Here is a 6,708-nt window from a genome sequence, read left to right as displayed (position 1 = left end):
ATTGTCTCTGTCATTTAACAAACTCGATAGGAAACACTGAGGTCAAAGGCCAGTTCATGAGAAGAAATTGAATAATTGACCAAGGAGTGAATGAGTCGATTTCTTTGCAGCCTTCTGTTTTCTGATGGACGTACACTCTGAACCCTTCCTCTGTGCCTCATGCTAATGGAATTAACTCTGTCTGGGGCCTTTGTGACTCAATACTGGTTGTTTTGACCCATTGAGTGACCTTACTGATGTCACTGGCAGAGCAACTGAAACAGAGCTTCCAAAAGGCTGATTCCCTCTTCATCACAATAAAAGACCACCAACTTCCTTTTCAATTCATGATCCCTGAGCGTCCAGAAATGCCGGATGTGTGATTTGCTGTTCCCATTCCACTATTTCTCATAAATGTGATCTATGTTACTTGAAGCAGAGGTAAGACCCTGGGCTAATTGGCCAGTATTCTAAGGTTTTTATAATCCCTTAAAGGCAATGTGCTCTTTTTACCCAACGGTGTCAGCCCAAAGCCTTTTTCAACCTAACACCACTTAGATGGATTATGTTTGATTCAAACTGTGCTTGAACACATGCCATCTGATTTAATTTGTTTTCTGCCTTGTTGAGCCTTTAGCGAGAACCATTTTGGCCATCTGGTTGAGGGAGAACCTTAAAACACTGGGTTAAACTAGTAGAAGAGATGATGTTGGCCTTCCAGAACAGTGTGGGCTAAAGGATAGGCCTGTTTAAGACTGCAGGCTGTTCTTAATCCTCTCCTTCAGCAACAATCTCTAGTGCCTGAGACTGATGAAGCTGGCAGGATTTTAAAAGTTGCTTGTCGTAGGAAGGACAATATGAACTCTGACCTGCCTTAGCCAATGCTCAGAGAGGACAGAAGTTGTAGGTTGAAGGGGCGGAGGAAGGAATGGTGGATTATTGGGTGAATGTGGTTTCAGAATCAATCTGGACCGTGTACAATCTGAAGCCATGGTTAAAATCCACGTTGAGTGATTGACTGACTGACAGACAGACACAATCCTCTATCTCACTGCTTCCCATTTACAGGACCTGCTGACAAGATCTACAAAACAATGATCATGTAGAATGATTGTGACACACTACTGATAACTGAAGAGATGTAGCTGGCAGACTGAGCTAAAGAGTTTCTGCATCATGCTCTCCACCTGTTGGTTTGTCTGACTGAAGAGTCACATTTTCACCACACAGTTTCCAGTCTGAAATAAAGACAGCCACTTGCCCAACTCTGTATATCACCCTTTGAAAGGAGACACTAGAGGGAACACTAGAGGGAAAGTTTTCCTTTTGGCATAAGCTCTACCCATTGGTAGATTTTTTTGCCATCAAGCATTGGATGACATTTTTTTTGCCATCAAGCATTGGATGACATTTTGACCCAGATCCATTCCCTGATTTACAATATCTTATTTATTATTAACAGACTTTTCTGAACCAAAATGTTTTTACTTCACACAATCTTTCTAATGCATTCACTGCAATGGAATGATTAATTGAAACACGAGATGTGCCCTACACAGTTTTTCAAAGTTCCTATGCCGCTCTGTAGGGCTGTCTGTCTCTTTCACATGCAAAGCAGTGCAGCACTACAGACAGGAGAGTGTGCCACTACTGTAGTTTTATGCGCCAGCCTGTAATGGGATTAAGCAGATCCTCAACTTGTCAAGCTGGATTAAAATATTCTGTTCACTAACCGGCTGTGACTGAAGACAGCAGCTCCACATTGCTCTTGCAATCCTGATAATGATTCACCGTAGTATGATGAAGGACAATTGAAACAACAGGATGTTTTTTTTAACTTTAGCTATAGCAATTAGCTTATAGCACATTTCTGCCACCAGTATTAAGAACATATATTTTTTTTAATCTATTCTTTTACAAACAGTACAATGGACAACTGCCCTTTTTGTTCACAAAACATAATGAAAAATATACATATTTTTATCATTCTAAACCACAACTACACACTTACATTACGTTTAGTGATTAGCAGACGCTCTTATCCAGAGCGACTTACAGTAAGTACAGGGACATTCCCCCAAGGCAAGTAGGGTGAAGTGCCTTGCCCAAGGACACAATGTCATTGCACGTCCAGGAGTCGAACCGGCAGCCTTCTTATTTATAGCCCGATTCCCTAACCACTCAGCCATCTGACTTCCCGGACTTCCCTTCCCTCTCTTAAAGACTAGAAATAAGCATGGAAAATAGAAGGCATGTACTAAGATGTCCTTTTTATGTGGACAGAACACTAGCAAAAAGAGGTAGATAAATTGTTCTTCCCCATGCTTATGAATGCAGTCCATACATTATTAAAATGTTAGTAACTAGAACAAAACAGAAACAGGACCCATAATAAGATTAGGAAGTCAGAGCAATATTTAATAATAAGCTTATCTAATGGAGATTTGGCTCACTTTCACTCCACTTTAGCATGCATGACAGTTTAATTATCTCACCATTAATATTTCAGGAGCCTATGCAGGAGCAGGTGTTGGGGCATGGGACTCGGAAACTAAGACTGGGAATGTGGCTGTGGCGCAGGGTTGGAAGGTGGGGTTCTGGGTTGTGGAAATGAATGAGGCATGGCTTTACACCAATGTGTGGTGGTTTCACAGATGACTACAGGGTCTATGACCTCAGTCCCAAGTGGAGAGATGAAGAACAACCTTCCTGACCCCACATAAACTGTGGTGACCACTGAAAGTGTGGGACACATCCTACAGTGACACTACATCTTCTATGACTGTCGAGGCATCGCTTTTCAGAGCACCATAAACTATGGTGGAACAGCTTTTATTTATTTATAGAGCGTTTGTTTATTTATAGTCTGGTCTTTTATCATTATTGTAGCACATTCATTATAGCAATTGATTGGCGAAACATGTGCTAATGGTTTTGCTCATCTGGTTTACACATGACAAAAAAGTCAGATGAATGAACTGTTGATAAAGAAAGCCAAGAAATTGGAAAACAACAGGAAGAGAGCTTGTCTTTCCAGGGTTCCTTTTGTCTGTTCATTTTCCATATCTGGATATACTGTAATCTCAGCTGAATGAGTCTTTCATGATTAAAACACAGGTGAAGGTTTCTCTCATTTTAATGAGTCCCTCCTTTGTTTGGATCCATGCTGTAAGATGTTTGTTTCAGTGAAATATGTAGACCTGCTGAGCATATTAAAGCGCAGCAGGAACACAAACGGTGAAGGGAAAGTCCTGCTGCCAACTCTCTTTCAAACAAAATCTCAATTTCTCTTCATTACAAAGATATGGTAAATTGTTTCCTGAAATAGCAATGCATAATTTATGTATTGAATGACATGCCAGTGTAATTTTGAGAAAGCACCAGAGCATATCACACAATGTAATGACAATGTACGGACAACTTGTAGTCCACATTTTAGAGCAGGGACAAAAAGGGATATGTGTGATGTGATGAGTTTGTCATAACTATATGATGTGGTTTTATCATGTTTTAGCGTTGAAAAGGTGTGTGCACCTGTCTAAAGAAAAAAAGAAAAAACGTGAAGCCCTTTCATTTCTGCTCAGCTCACATCTCTTTGAAGCTCTGAGTACCAGAGGGGTGCTCCTTGCCCAGGACAATAATCATATTAGTCTGGGAACCTCACAGCAGCAGAGTATTCAGAGCCTGGACTGTGGAGACAGGGATATTATTTTGTGTGAACCAATGCAGCAAGGTCTTCACCACGTTCATTCACTCCATCTGACTGATGTTGGCAATTTCCCAGGATGCAACTGTGCCACAGAAGGACATGATGGATGGGTCTTATACTCCAAATCCCTACCTCCATCAAAGTCTAAAGCAATTTACTACCTCCCAGAACTCGGGATTATTCGATGCCCCTCACAACACTATATATATAGATAGATATATATATATCTATATACCGTATATATGGTGAAATAAATATATGGACGTGATATATAGATATATTCACGTGGTATTTATAGATATATACACACACATTTATATCAATGTGGCAGAGAGAGAGAAACAGATTGAGAGAGAAAGAGTGCATAATTGTACTGGATTGTGCGAGAATTAAAACTGAAATGACGTTACTTTCATTCCTTCCTCTTACTCTTATCATGCAATAAAACTCACGTCTCTGATTCATTGGTTATATGTTGTATGCATCCATTTGTCATATCATCATATTATGGATAAATCCATGTAGTATTTCCTGTGATGTACAGCAGGACATCTGGACACCATCCTCAAGCCGAGCTGTTCGACACAGCTGTCGGATATGTGACTCATTCCTGACTTAACTCTGTCAGTTTATGGGGTTGATGGGAGGGTCAACATGACAGAAATGGGAATGGGGTGAGCATTTTTTTGTAAATAATCAAATACAATATTTGATAAATAAGGCAACATCCCTTTTTGTATGTGGTGATTTGAAAGGGCTACCTACCGGTATAGGCGTTTTCCTCACATTACTGAGTGACGTGTGATTATGAATAATTGTTTATATACCAGTTTCACAGAAGTAAAAAGTGTTGACTGAGAGTAAAAAATCGAAAATAATGATACCCACAGTAAAGATTCAACATGTAAATCCAGACAATGTGGCTCCTTTCCGCTCTTGAGATCCTATTTAATGCCTCTCAGCTTGTCTCCTGCACGTGCAAAGACCAAAACAAGCTCAGATAACTGTCACTGTTCAGAGCGTACAGACAGATCCCAAGACAAGACACCATACTTACAAGACTTAACTTCATTCTCAGCTCTGGTCCCTTGTGAGAACAACCATTCCTTTTCCAGGCAATAAAATCCAATTGAAGATTAGAGTATAAATGCCAAACTTTCTGTCCTGGGGAAAATCAGGGGACTTCACTGGATGCGTCTGTTCATGCAGGATCCTGAATAACACAAGCTTGAGATCGAGAGAGAGAGGCACTGTAGACACATATGTTGCCAAAGCCTCTAGCTTGGCAAAGAAGCTCATTAAGCCACTGACAATCATTCCCACAAAGCCCAATCTAAAGGCTATTCACTGGGTGTGTACAAAGGAAAGAGGAAAAGTAGAGGAATGCAAGTTCCATCTCACCCCTCTCAGTGTCCGGCCACACATGTTTGCTGCACCTGAACACCCCTTAAGTGCTATTTATAATGTTAGACAACACAGATGCACGCAAACAGTAAGCAGTAGGTGGGAAACAGGAGGATATAAATCACCCATAGAGTGAGGAGGATCTGCTGAGTGCATGCTCCTGCAGTGTAAAACACAGCAATCCTCTTTGTAAAGGAGGGACAAGCTCCTTAATTCCTAATGCTGCTGTAGATTGTATTTAAGTATTAGAGAAGTCAGAAATGTGCTAGTAGTATTCAGTATACAGTACATCTGTGAACAGGTTTTGTCTTGACCTATTAGAACTTGATAATCTTGCCAATGTTTTTGTTTATTTGATCTGAGGAGCCAGTCTCATGTTAATCAAAACTGGGGTTTTGAGAGTGTCTGATTTTGAGAGCAGGTTACTGACACAGATTGGCGACTCCAAGACTACCCAGATGGGGCAAGTGGAGCCTGTGTGACCTGTCAGGGGGAAGCAGAGAGTGCTGAGACTGTCGATAAAAGCCTTCCACAGACCAACAAAAAGCGCAGCGTCTCTCCCACGACACAGGGGGGAGGGGAGAGTGCACCCCAGTCTGGATGATGTATGGTGTGGACTCAGGTCTGTGTCTTGGGCTTTAACGAGGAGAAAGGCAGAAAATGAAAAGGGGGAGGGGATAAGGGTCATGCTTGAATTATGCTGATGCAGGTCGTAAAACCGCTGCAAAACCAACCAAAGGAATGGAGTCTTTAACGTTGTGGCATTTGTGCAGGCCTATGCAAGGTTATTAGCACTTGTGCCTTGCAAATGCTGACAGCTGGGAAACAGTGGGAAAGAGATGGTTTCCTTTTTAAACACACATATTTCAAATTCCACCGACTGGGATCAATGTCCATTAAATACATCACACTATCCAATATATGGTGGCTATAATATTATCATTAAAATGTAATCATAATTAATTAATTCATATGCATGACATTCTGAGGCAACATTAATTTCATACTCTGTGACATTCAATAACTATATTAGCAGGACATTAAAAGAGACATCCACAATAGATGTGACCACTAAAAAGTCCCCCGTTTCTGAATGGCTGTGATAGTGGAGATGTGCTGCTAGGGACTGTCTGACATTTGCCTTTAGATAATGAAAGCAGATTGCCAAAGTCAGACACTGAGAACCCTTACATGCTCTGTGGAGCCAGCGCCAGACCCTCAAAGCCCATGAGCACTCTCTTTGAGCAGCAGCAGGATGAAGCTGCCATTATGGCCACACAAACAGAGGGAAGCCTTATGAACTTTACACAAATGCTTACTGCTTGGAGTTGGGCGGCTCTGGAAGCCAGAATGACGGGTAGGTACCGGGGGCAAGTTGCCAGTTCCGAAAAGCTTAGTGTTCACGCACTCAAGCCCAACAAACCTGACATTGTCCTGGGCACTGCCCCGGGAACTGCCTCTTCCCCTCGCTTTCCACCTCCTCAGCTCACTCACACAACCATGCCCCCCCCCACCCCCACCCCACCCCCCAACTCAATGAATTAGACATGACTTACAGAGGGGTGCAAAAGCAAACATTTATTTACACTTGGAGTCATTTGTAAAAGTGCCATGGA

This window comes from Osmerus mordax, chromosome 1, assembly GCF_038355195.1.
Source record: "Osmerus mordax isolate fOsmMor3 chromosome 1, fOsmMor3.pri, whole genome shotgun sequence".
Taxonomy (NCBI): domain Eukaryota; kingdom Metazoa; phylum Chordata; class Actinopteri; order Osmeriformes; family Osmeridae; genus Osmerus; species Osmerus mordax.
The sequence above is the reverse complement of the archived record's forward strand: the minus strand, read 5'-3'. Positions refer to the sequence as shown.